Source organism: Coptis chinensis, chromosome 5, assembly GCF_015680905.1.
Source record: "Coptis chinensis isolate HL-2020 chromosome 5, ASM1568090v1, whole genome shotgun sequence".
NCBI classification, from domain to species: domain Eukaryota; kingdom Viridiplantae; phylum Streptophyta; class Magnoliopsida; order Ranunculales; family Ranunculaceae; genus Coptis; species Coptis chinensis.
The window spans coordinates 51,597,396-51,610,670 of NC_141460.1; the positions used below are offsets into that span (position 1 = coordinate 51,597,396).

Genomic DNA, 13,275 nt, shown 5'->3' on the forward strand with positions numbered 1-13,275 from the left:
AACCCTTTAATAGTATTTATATTTAGCCAATTATGTTATTAATAATATATGTTTATTACTAATTACGTGCTTTTGAGTATTTTAGGCTTTGGAGTTGAATAATGTGAATTCGTTACTAATTAGGCGCTAAAAAGAGCTAAAGTGATTGTTATAGAAGTTCCATGAAGAAAGCCCAAGTTTCATGGAGAAAAAACCCTTAAAATACCCAAGTCAAAACTGTTAAGTGAAAGTCAAACCGGATTAGAAAGCTGAAGAAAAGTCAACAGAACTTCAAAAGACCATATCTTTGGACTCATGCCTCAAATTTGGGCCCATTTTATATCAAAATGACCGGCTCAGAAAGCCCTTTCCAATAGTCTAGGTCTTGACTCAATCAAAGCAATATAAGTTGGTCAAAATGCATGCTACAGTAACACGACCAGAATTGGAAGTCTTGGATTCAACCAATTGAGTTTTGGACTTGATTTATGGGTCCATAACCTAGCCTAAAAGCCAATGCACGAAATTATAAACCTAACCCTCTTCTATATAAAGAGGGTTAAAGCTAAACAAAACTTGGCTACTTCCCTTTTTAGTTTAGTTTTAAATTAGGGTTCTCTCTCTCTCTCTCCCTTTTTAGTTTAGTTTTAGTTAATTAGTTTAGTTTGTAGCCTCCATTAGAACCTTTGAATAAAAGCTTTAGTTTATTCAATTCAAGTATCTTTAATAAAGTAGTTCTTCATGATGTCTTCTTCTATTTATTATTATGTTTATGATAGCCTCATGATTCTTAGCTAAACCTCCATTAGAGGGGTTTGATAAAATTTTGATGAAGACTTGATGTGTTAGTTAGAATTATTGTATTTAAGAGTTTCACTCTAGTAGGTTAGTTGATTCACCATGAAAATGAGTTGAACTTTCTCACATGCTAATTATTAGTTAGTAGAGATTGCCATGAATAATTAGGGATTAATTACTTAATCTTTATTAGTTAGTATTGCAATAATCTACATTAGCACATTATGAATCAATCAAAGTGGAATCAAATCCTCATAAATCCTTCTCTATTCTTCTCCATTTTTTATTCAAGTCATATTCAATTGCTTAGTTAAATTATTATAAGTTAAATTCATATAATTAGTTTCATAGTATAAATTCACCTATATAAATATTGCTCTCACCATTGTTTCCTTCTGTTTGATTAATTGGATTCTATTATGTCATGGTAGTTTAGGAGTGGAACGATTCCGTACTCTTTATATTGCATAATGAATTGAGAGTAGGAATAATATTGATTTAAGCACTTGTTTAGTTAATTGATTATTTGTGTTTACGCATAGATAGTTAGTTTACATAAATTTGCTATTATTGAATGGCACCGCTGCCATCTTAATTTCGTTTAAGACAAAAATTTAATTGCTTGAATCGAAGGGGCAATCCCCCATTCTCAACCCACCCACCCTTTTAATTTTTCATTCTTGTTTCTCGAATTTTTGTTAATGTTCACTATTTTAAGTACAGGGGCGCACGCCCTCCATTTTGTGGTGTTCATAGCGCGCCTGCCCTCCCTTGTGTCTGCAGAGTCACAGTGAAGAATACTACGGTAAAGGTATTTTTAAATTTCTGAAAATTCTGAAAATTTTCAGGTATAATAATTAAGGTGGTATTGATTTACTAGAATTATTTCCGAATTTTTCTAATTGTTTTACTTAGTGAACTAATACCGTCTTTACAGTGCTGCATTTCAGCTTTCAAACCGTAAGCTTCTGGAAAAACAGACGAGTAGGGTTAGTTAAGCAGTTCCAAAAATTTTAAATTTTTTACAGGAGTATCTATCATAAGGCAGGAGTTTACAGTAAATATTTGATGAGTTTTTGATTTGTTTTGACCACCTAACTAGTGGATTATTTCCAGTGTGTTTTTGCAGTTTTGCAACACTTAATTTCTAGAACAACAGCCGATAAGGAGGGTTTGTAGAATTCCAATTGCTCTAAAGTTTTTATAGGAACACTCATAATCTGTCAGGAGTCTCCAGTAATATTTTGGAGATTTTGGGCTATTTTTTTATTGGTTAACCATTCGGTTGTTTGTATTGTGTCCGAAAACTGTTTTACAAACTTTGCAAGGCAGTAGAAGGACTTTCATAGCTCTGATTGTTTTCAAATTTTACAGGCTACTTGCTGGACGTCTTAACAAACTACTGTAAAAATTTCAAATTTTTTAAAAGCACGAACATTCCCTCTTGCACCTTACTTATGAGCGCGCGCGCCTCACAGAGATCTTGGACTCTGAGTCAAGTCGAGAAACATGCATACTTATATTAGCTCGATTCCAAAGCGGCGCCAGCTCGTTCTGAAGAAATCCCAATTCACAGGTTAATTATAGGATTTCTTTTTGTTCAAGTTATTTAGTATTCAGTGTTCTGAACTTCTTTAATACACTGAGATTGTGTATCAAAGACGTTATTCATACGCGTAGCAAGGAGGCATTCAGGTTCTCCTTCCTTCACTCCTCGTTTCTTCTGTCAGAGGATTCTATTTCTAGTAGTAATCAGGCTAATTTTTTTATGCTCATTAGGAATTGCCTATTAGACTTAATACTTGCATGAGATTAAGATCTGGTACGCATAAACCTGCCACATTAGTTTCTCATAAACGCAAAAATAATTGCCTATCTAGAAATTTATAGTTAAAGTTTTTTGCATATTAATTGTCCTAGAATATTTTTAAAAAAACCAATATGGCATATCCATATGAAGACCAACAATCATGTGGTTATGATGCAAACCCTTCACTATGTTCATGTTGTGGTAGTTCTTACCATTGGGCTTCTCAGTGCCCATCATACAAGAGTTTGGACCTACTATCGGATATAATAATAATTATGAGCCCCAATTTTCAAATTTTCATAGTAACCAATACAATCAAGAGTTTTCTAGTCATCCAAACTATACATGGAGTCAACCAGTGTCGTCTACTTGTAGTTCTGTGATGAGTGTGTACAACAAACCAAACACTTTTCCGTGGATAATTTGTTCAAATCCAGACCACACCGCCTATTCATGTCCCATATTTATTCAGCCTCAACCTAACCCATCACAGTACAAAATCAACCAGAGTTACTCAAATGCCAATAACTATGACTATCAAACACCGTACCAACCAAAACCTCACCACCAAGCTTCCCCTCCGCTAACAACATTTGATAAAATAATGGCCCAAAATGAAATAATACTTCAGAACCTAGAACAGACAAGATTGATGCTAACCTCACCTACGCTAGACCATTCCACCATGCCAAAAATCACCCACCCATCTAGCTCGCCACCCTTCCGAGACCAAATTTCCCAACAAATAGCCAACAATGGAAAAATGTTTAGAGAAAAAAATGCCAAAACCCAAACTATGCTTCAGAATCTACCCCAGATGATTTCCATGATCCCTTCACCTAACACAGAACTTCCAACATTGCCAGAGATCGACACACAAGTAGAACAACCTGTAGGAACCGTTATGGTTGCATCGAATGATTTACTACGAACCGCGAAACACCACACACAGCGGAATAAAGGGTGTCTCCCTCGGTTTGGTTAGAAATTTATACCTTTAGATCGGCTAAGATAACTCTGAGAATATAAGATATATGAATCAGCAACCTCTTGATCTTCTATTGTATTCCTATCCTTAGATTGGACATTATGTGGGCAACGATCTACCAACCCTTTCTTTCTCTCTTTCCTTGCCTCTCTTTTCCAATAAAAAATGACATAATGAATAGTGAATTCAGCCAGGAGAGAAAAGTTTCTATTTATAGGCTACAACAGGGACCATAAGGAGAAATTAGGGTTAGGCCTCCTGACGGGCTTGGGCTTCCCATGTTCGCCCAGAACACACGGCCCAAGTCCGTTAACAAATGGCTTATTCCACTAAAGGCCATTATTACACTACCGCCCTAATCCCAAATTACGTGTTACATTTATGGGCTCCATATTTTATGCTTGTTGATCTCCCTGTGTTTAAGATATCGAATGCCCGTTGATTAAGTCAAGTTACTGACAACTACATCAATCAACTTCTTATATCCTTGAGTAGTACCACTCAACCTCATTGTCATGTCGGAATAAATCCACCTGTAGGGTTTACATGACAATCCTCATGAGCTCCTCAAGGGGATATCATCAACCCGACTTCCTGCGGGTCACGGATTCCTTCTATAATCAACAACACACCTTACATACAATGTCATTACCCAATCCATCGAGTTTGTTGATTCACAAATGAATCTCACTCATTGATGATTTAAAGCAATGTACAATGCATGTAAGTGTCCATTATTATATCCGGATTAAGAGGACAATCATCCATAATAACAGAGGTGTTTGTTCTCTTATATAGTCAGTATAAAGAGAAATAACCTCACTTGGTCCTGTTCAATACACACAAAGTGTACTAGTGTAATCATATAGTCAAGATAGACTAATACCAGATTATACTACAACCTTACTAATGGTTTGTCTAAATCCATCTAGGTTGTGAACGTTTGCTTATACTTTTTAAGGTACTGATGATATGATCATCTGTGTTTCACCACCCACCATATCATCTACAACATAAAGTATTAGACATATGCATATAACTAATAACATATATAATATACATAACATTTGCCCATATGATTCTCATTCAAAATATAAAGAATTAGAGTTAATACAAAAGTAATGCTTTTAATATATAACCCTATCACAACCAATTCCCATAACCAAACCATTCGACCTAGTTAAGACCTACCCTAAATTTCATGAACCATTACCTTCCCATGACCTTCCCATTAACCATTATATTAACTCCACACACAACCTAGATGAGGAAATTCTTGAAGACGACTCTGTAGGACTTGTTTTGGATGACCATGATGTCATTGAGGAATCTTATATTGTTTTAGAAGACAAGAGTGAGGAAATAGAAATAAACAATTCTAATCTAAGGCATAAACAAGGTAATATGCAGGAATTAAACGAAGTGATTTCTTTAGCGTAATGTGAATCTCAATTTAGTTTGGCAGCTGAGGAAATACCAATAGATGAATTTCTTAAAGATGAAGTCACGAACCACAACTTTATGGATTCAGCTAAGCTAGATGAAGAATTCTATTATTTCTTAAGAACATGTGAGGATCCCACCCCAACCAACCACCTTCCACCTGAGTTACGACCTCCTAAAATCCAACCATCTACCATAACTAAGCCATCCGTTCCTCCACCATTTCGAAGGAACCTAGAATTTGCACTTGAGCCAATTACCTTAGAGACCCTCTATAATTTTTTCAACCCTCATGGTGAAGAGTGTTTGCCTAGCACACAATCCCATTAGTACACCATTCCTGTAGTTGAGAGCCAAGCTTTGACCGAGTGTAGTGAGAAACCTAGTTTGTCTTATTTTTCCTCATCTGAGCCTCATGGAAGACATCAGGATCCATGCTTCATTCCTTTCTCACCTAAAGTATCACTAATTCATCTTTTGGGTCATTCTAACTCTTTAAAATAGCTACAACATGATGGTTTGCATATGTTCTTTGATGGGTTGCATAAGTTTTCATTCATTCTTCTACATGTTTGCTTCCAATTATACAAGTTCATTCTGTTTGGGGGTGCATTTAGTATCATGTTTTTATGGCTAGACCCCCAACTCTTTCGACTATTAGTTTATAGTTGACCACGCATCATCCATTTTGTGCCACCCCAATTTCTTACTTGTTTGGGGGTGTGCACAGTCTAGGGGAATCTGACTTAAAACGACTCCACATTAAGTCTAGAGGAATCTGACTTAAAACGACCCCATATTAAGTCTAGGGGAATCTGACTTTATAAGACCCATATAATTTTTTGTAAAATACCACCTTAATAGAGTATATGCCACAAAAATTTTCAAACTTAAAAAGAGTTTTCCAATTTTGTTTGGGGGTGGCATATTTTGGTCTTTCAGTTCAAAACTTTTTGCCACCCTTTGCCTGTCATATTTACTCCAATAGAGTTGATGTTAGTTAGTACGTGATAGTTTAATTGTGCTTCATATGATCATATAATCTTTACAATATTTTTGTTACAAGTACTGCCAATTTTTGCCACGTTTCTATGGTAAATTCTTTCTTTATATCTTTACACTTTGAGGACAAAGCGTTCGATTGTTTGGGGGTAGGATAGAAACATTTGCAAAAATTAGGCACTTTTAGGATGTAAATTACACACTTTTCTTTATAAAAGTTTAAAAATCATAAATATTGTTTATACTAGACACTTAGTGATAATGGTATTGTTCCCTTCTCCATGATGATATTAGTCTAGAAATCTCACTTAAATTAGAATAGTTTTTAAAAACTTAGGTTAATATGTAGGTAATAATCATTGCATCTTTCCATAAATATATTGCATGAGCATCTATGTTTGTATTGGCAGTAAGTTTCTAAAATATAGGTTAGAGTACTTATTCTACAAATACTGTGAGAATATAGCTTAAAAGTCTTATATGAGTGAAATATCTAAGTAATGACACAAGGGATAAGTAAATTCCAAATAAAGAAATCACACGTCCACTTGCTTGATCAATATACCATATCCTAAGCGATAATTTAGGCCCTTTTTGGATCGATATAGCCAGAAATTCAAACCTATATGAAATTATTTTCCGCTAGTCGCCCCTCTGAGCCTTTATTTAGCCTTTTCATAAACCATAATTCTTTTACCCTTTTATAAAAAAGCAAAACAAAAATAAAAATCAGCTTACCCAATTTTTGAATGAGTCTGAGAATAGAGATGAAATGAAGAAAAGAAAAGAGAAAGACCTGTGGAAAACCAAGAATAGGTTAGTTGTTTCAAATAAGAAAAGAAAAGAAAGTTTCCATCCAAAGAAAAGAAAAAATAATAATAAATAAAATAAAAAGTTAGAACTCCAAAAATAGAATCAAAGGAGTCAAAAGCCAAAAGAAAAAGGAAAAAAATGGCTAAGGATGGAAACAAAGTGTAGAAGCAAAGTAAGAACAATGTTTTCTTTAGTTGCATATTTTGAAGACTCTATTATCTCAGACTTATCCTTTTGAATATCCATTTCCTTCCTTCTTAAAACCATCACCTAATCCCCGCAACACCTAATAAAGACTTCTAGCTCAATTAGGAATAGGTTAGTGTGATAGTAAGTGGAAGATGTGTTTGATCGACTTCGGCTTTCTTGTGTGTCATTGAGATTGTAAGGTAAAGTGTGCCCATTGCGCACTGGAGTACAGCGAAACTTGAGTGGAAAAATCAGAGTGTTTTTGTCTTGACAGTTATGTGAAAACCTACTTAAGGACGTTATTCCAAAGTTTCAAAAACGGACTTGTTAGTGCATTTCATAGCATAGTTCATTATATATATTTTTATCCGTAGATGATTGATTATTATGCATATATTAGCTTAGGTTTCGACTTGATTATTATGTATTCATTGCTAGTGAGATATATAGATATCTGAGAATAAATAATAAAACAATAGTTTTATTTCTTAGTCGTTGTAGTATAAATGAAGTTTGTGAGTACCTTCTCTGAAAAACTCTCACGAGGCTATAACTTGTCCACTAGGGAATTACTAGTGATTTAAGGCCTTATTGCATATGGTCAATGCAATCGCACTCGGCGAAACGAGACTAGTTAAAAATACATTTTTGGCCATTTATTTTAATTTCACATATTTGCTTGAGGACAAATAAAATGTTGTTTGGGGGGTGGTTTGATAAGTGCCAAAGACTGTAGTTTAAACCTTTTAATAGTATTTTTATTTAGCCAATTATGTTATTAATAATATATGTTTATTACTAATTACGTGCTTTTGAGTATTTTAGGCTCCGGAGTTGAATAAATGTCAATTCGTTACTAATTAGGTGCTAAAAGGAGCAAAAGTGATTGCTATGGAAGTTCCATGAAGAAAGACCAAGTTTCATGGAGAAAAAGCCCTTAAAAAACCCAAGTCAAAACTGTTAAGTTAAAGTCAAACCGGATTAGAAAGCTGAAGAAAAGTCAACAGAACTTCAAAATGTCATATCTTTGGACTCAAGCCTCGGATTTGGGCCCATTTTATATCAAAATGACCGGCTCATAAAACCCTTTCCAATAGTCTAGGCCTTGACTCGATCAAAGAAGTATAACTCAGTGAAAATATGCTCTACAGTAACACGACCAGAATTGGAACTCTTGGATTCAACCAATTGAGTTTTGGACTTGATTTATAGGTTCATAAACTAGCCTAAAAGCCCATGCACGAAATTATAAACCTAACCCTCTCCTATATAAAGAGGGTTAAGGCTAAACAAAACTTGACTACTCTCCTCTTTAGTTTAGTTTTAAATTAGGGTTCTCTCTCTCTCCCTTTTTAGTTTAGTTTAGTTTTAGTTAATTATTTTAGTTTGTAGCCTCCATTAGAACCTTTTAATAAAAGCTTTAGTTTATTCAATTCAAGTATCTTTAATAAAGTAGTTCTTCATGATGCCTTATTCTTTTTATTATTATGTTTATGATAGCCTCATGATTCTTAGCTAAACCTCCATTAGAGGGGTTTGATGAAGTTTTGATGAAGACTTGATGTGTTAGTTAGAATTATTGTATTTAAGAGTTTCACTCTAGTATGTTAGTTGATTCGCCATGAGAATGGGTTGAACTTCCTCACATGCTAATTATTAGTTGGTAGAGATTGCCAGGAATAATTATGGATCAATTACTTAATCTTTATTAGTTAGGATTGCAATAATCTACACTAGCACATTATGAATCAATCAAAGTGGAATCAAATCCTCCTAATTCCTTCTCTATTCTTCTCTATATTTTATTCAAGTCATATTCAATTGTATAGTTAAATTCATATAATTAATTTCATAGTATAAATTCACCTCTAGAAATATTTCTCTCACCATTGTTTCCTTGTGTTTGATTAATTGGATTCTATTATGTCTTGGTAGTTTAAGAGTGGAACAATTCCCTACACTTTATATTGCATAATGAATTGAGAGTAGGAATAATATTGATTTAAGCACTTGTTTAGTTGATTGATTATTTGTGTTTACGCATAGATAGTTAGTTTACATAAACTTGCTATTATTAGGCGTGCTAGAGAATTGGCTGTGAAGGGCGAGGCGCTCTTGTCTCACTCGACTTCCAAGCACTTCAGCGTGGGGCGCGCTTGGAATTTGCCTGTGAAGGGTGCGCGGCGCGCTTTTGTCTTGCTCGACTTCCACGCACTTTAGCGCGTGGCGCGCTCAGGATTTGCTTATGAAGGGCGCGGGGCGCGCTCCGTGTACCTTGAAGTGCTCTGACTTGAAAAGTGAAAAATAAAAGTGAGAGATAACAATGAGAGGTGTAAAGGGAGAGATGTGGTGTTGAGTGAAGAGTGAATCAAGGATTTATAGAAGTTTAGTTTCTTAATCTAGTTCCATAAGTTGCCCAGATTATTAAGGTAACTTGATGGAAACAGAATATTTCTAAAACCAAAAACGGAAACAGACCAGATTCATTATTCTAAAAATAAACCTAATAGCTTAATGGTTTGAATTTAAAATAGCAACCTTCTAATTCCATTCCTTAAAATTTCCACCACTACAACACTAACAAAACCTAGCTTACACCAAATTAGTAACATTCTCACATAATCATATTCTCACAAACCTGTAACAAATACTTCCAAAATGGTGGATAGAGTCAAGAAAATAATGTTGAACCATTAATGCCACCCCCAAACAAATCGGGAAGGTGGGATTCACAAAAAAATAATAGCATGCTTGAACAAAAATTTAATTAAACTTAAAATTTAACTAACAACCAAATATTCGAAAACAATTTCATAATCCAAAATTAACTACTTTAACTAAACAACTAAAAATAAAATTCTACAAAAAACAGGGAAATTCCTAAACACAATACAACTAAACTACTAGCCATGAGATGCGGATGGTCCAGAGTTGTCAGTCCTACGTCGACGACGCTCATGCCTCTCAGAGTCGTCAGAAGTAGGACTTTGATAAAGTGGCAAGCGTCGTAGAACTTCTTCTTGGAACTTCCACTGTCCCTCTATATATGTGTTCATGGATTCCTCGCACTCCTTATCACGCTGGACTAGGGTCTCCATGGTAGCCTGGAGCTCTCGGTTACTAGCACTGAGACCCTCAAAATTATGATAGATGTTAACCTGCCTAGTCCGCAGGTCCTCACAAATGGTATTAAGAGAACGCATGCCTCGATGAAGCAATGCCATGCGTTCTCCATCAGAAGTAGCCTTTTCCAAGGCATCGACCTCAAAACATGCCATATCTTCCTTATCGTCATCCGAATCAACAACCCTATCCTCAGGCAACTGCCACATCTTCTGAATACATTCCAAATAAATCTTTGCATTTGATTGCAATTTCAACATAACCCGCTTAGATTTCGAAACAACACCAAATAACAACATGAGCTTAGTAATCAATACAGGGTAGGGTGCAAAATGGCTTCCAACGCCTCTAATAATATTTAACACAAAGTCAAGGATGCAAAAATCATACCTCTTCTCCTGCAATACCCACAGAATGTGCAGACAGTTCAAATTGATATCACTGACTTTCGAGGTGCCAATGATGTTCTTACTAACCCACTGAGCTACAGCCAGCAGGTTGGTTCTCAGAGACGACTGTCGAACACAATGCGAACTCGCATTGTACTCTCCTTCCAAAATAGTCTCTCTCATCAATGCCTCTATTCCACCCTACTGCAATTCCTGTACTGTGATTACGAGGTTGTGTGTGTAATCAACGTCCATAATCCTAGACAACATACCTGTACAAACTTCTCTCCTTGTCAAATTCACCTTCATAAAAATCCTCTTACCCTCAATTTCCCTCTTCTTGTAAAAATTCAAAACCAAGTCCAGATGGTAGAAATCATTCTCCGTATACCAAAACTTCTGCCATCTCTTACGCCTCATCTCATCACCATAGAAAGGTGAAAATTGGTTGAAGGTGAAAACTTGTTCAGGTAGAATTTTTCTATTTTGGGCCATTTGAGGTTTTTGAATTCGAAAATGGGGTTAGGGTAAGGTGGGGGAGAGTAAAATTGATCAAAGGACGAAATGTGGTTTGATTGGCGTGATTTTCTCTATTTTTTTTTTTTTTAGTTCTAACTGATGGAGGCGGAAGTGGAGAAGATGATATGGAATAACGAAATTGGAGTGGGGTTGTTAAATTGGAGTTATGAGAATTGGTGGTTTTGTTTGTTTGTTTGTTTGTTTGTTTGTTTGTTTTTTTGTTTTTTTTTTTTTTTATAGTTTGGTGTTTCGTTAATGGAGGCTAATGGAGGCAGAGGCGTGAAGAAGATGAACGATCTCTCTTTTGGGGGGTTTTTTTTGGAGACCCACGTGCGAGGCACGTGGCCGTGAGGTTTTGGGCCCAAGCCCAAATAAATTCGAAAAATGCCCATTCTGTCCTTATGAGCGCAAACTTAAAAATGAAATTCTCAATTCGTTAACAGTCCAATTTTTGTGAATGAGCTATTAAAACAATCATTAAAGAGAGTACAATCCAATGATCTATAAAAAAACTCAATTCTAACAGTGGTTGACATATAAGATAATAGAAAACGCCTCAAAGTACGTGCATGACATAAGTTATATGATCAAATGAAATCTAAAATTATAGATATTGTCAACCTAAATCAAAATTCGACTAAACGACATAAACAATAGGAATAGGAAGTTGAGAGATCAAGAAAAAGAAAGACCAAATGCCCCACCCCCAAACAAATTTTAGACAACATGGTTTAAAAAATTTGTTTAAAAACGTGGGTCTAAGTTAGATTCCCGAGACTTGCTAGATTACTATTTTTATGGTTTTATTTATATTTTACTTTTTATGAATACGGATTAATATAAGGGAAAACAATAAAGCAATAAATACATAATTCACACCATAGAGAATCATGACTCAAAAACCGGGAAAACATGCAAGAATGGAAAACGTGAAGTATGTTAAACATGGACTTAGGATCCGGTACTTACAACCACACACTCCGATAGGAGGGCCCAGTTACCTGAATGGTGCACTCACCAATATATGGAAGTGAAAGAAAGTACACCAAACTGATAAGTGCTCAAAAGTAATGATTTATAACCCCAATTATGTATATGTTAGTCTCTATTTTATATTTAAATATTCTAATATGATGCAATTTGAGTTTTTGCAGGTCAAAGAACCTAAATATGAAATATGGAGGGAAAAGAAGTCAAACAAGTCAAAAAGAGTCACTGGGAATTACAGCTAAAGGCCTAGGGCAAAAACGTCATATTTGTCTCCATAAGTGCCAAGCCTAATGGGACTCTAAAAGAGGATAATAATTAAGTTAGAAGAGTCTTTAATCTGATCTCAAAGCCTTAATTTCGACTTCATAGGAAGATGAGATCAACATGGAAAAGAAGTCAGAGTTTCACAAGAATTAGGAAACTGAAAGCTGTCAGAAGCTATAGCTTGGGAAATAGCATGCAGGGCACAGTGGGCCACGTCCAACTTTGGTCCAATCGAATTTAACTTTTTCAGGATTGCTTCTAGAAAGATTACAGAGAGTTTGACACAAAATAAACATAGGATTCTGATCTCTATCCAGACGAGCATGTAAGCCAATATATAAGGCACAAAAACCTCAGTTTACAGGATCTAGGAAATTTAGTGTTTGCATCTTAGATCTAGAATTAAGAGAGAAGAAAGTTCAGACCTTTTCACCATTAATAGCTATAAAGATTATTCCTTTTCACATTATGTTCATAGCATAGTATGATGGGCTAATCTCCCTACTCTTAAGAAGAGAGATGAAGCCTTTTTCGTATATTTTAGTTTAGTTCTTCTTCTATCATGTTTTAATTCAAATCCCTCATTGAGTTTCTTCTTATTCGTCCATTGATCTAACGCTCCTGTGGAGGTTAGGAGGTCTTAGGGTAATTCATGATTGTGTAGAGCCAAATACCACAAACCCTAGATTCTTTTCTTCTAGTTTTTAGTGTTCTAGTGTGATGATTGGATTCTTTATGGCACCTCAATTAGTTGTATGGTTAATGTCACATGTGGATTTTCCATGGCACCTAGAGTTGTATATTGAATGCCACTTAAAGCACAATTTGGTTAGATAGAAGATATTATTGGAGATTGAAGAAGTATTTAATGGAAAGATAGAAAGCACGTTGAAAGCCACATATTATCATCATGGTTATGAGCATAATGTTTGTAGGTATGGTGAGTTTCTATTGATGATTTATATTAA

The 13,275-nt window shown here is 35.2% G+C and overlaps 1 protein-coding gene across 2 annotated transcripts in view; it reads right to left on the reverse strand.

Annotated features, from left to right (window-relative positions):
• LOC147497868 (uncharacterized) overlaps positions 1-13,275 on the reverse strand; it is a 44,497-nt gene that overhangs the window by 19,095 nt on the left and 12,127 nt on the right. The window contains exon 7 of one of the 2 annotated variants that reach the window (XR_015195282.1): positions 6,759-6,816. The exons of the other annotated variant lie outside the window; for it this stretch is intronic. The gene's annotated coding sequence lies outside the window, so the exon portion shown is untranslated. The remainder of the gene's footprint in view (positions 1-6,758; positions 6,817-13,275) is intronic. 2 annotated transcript variants of the gene reach the window in all.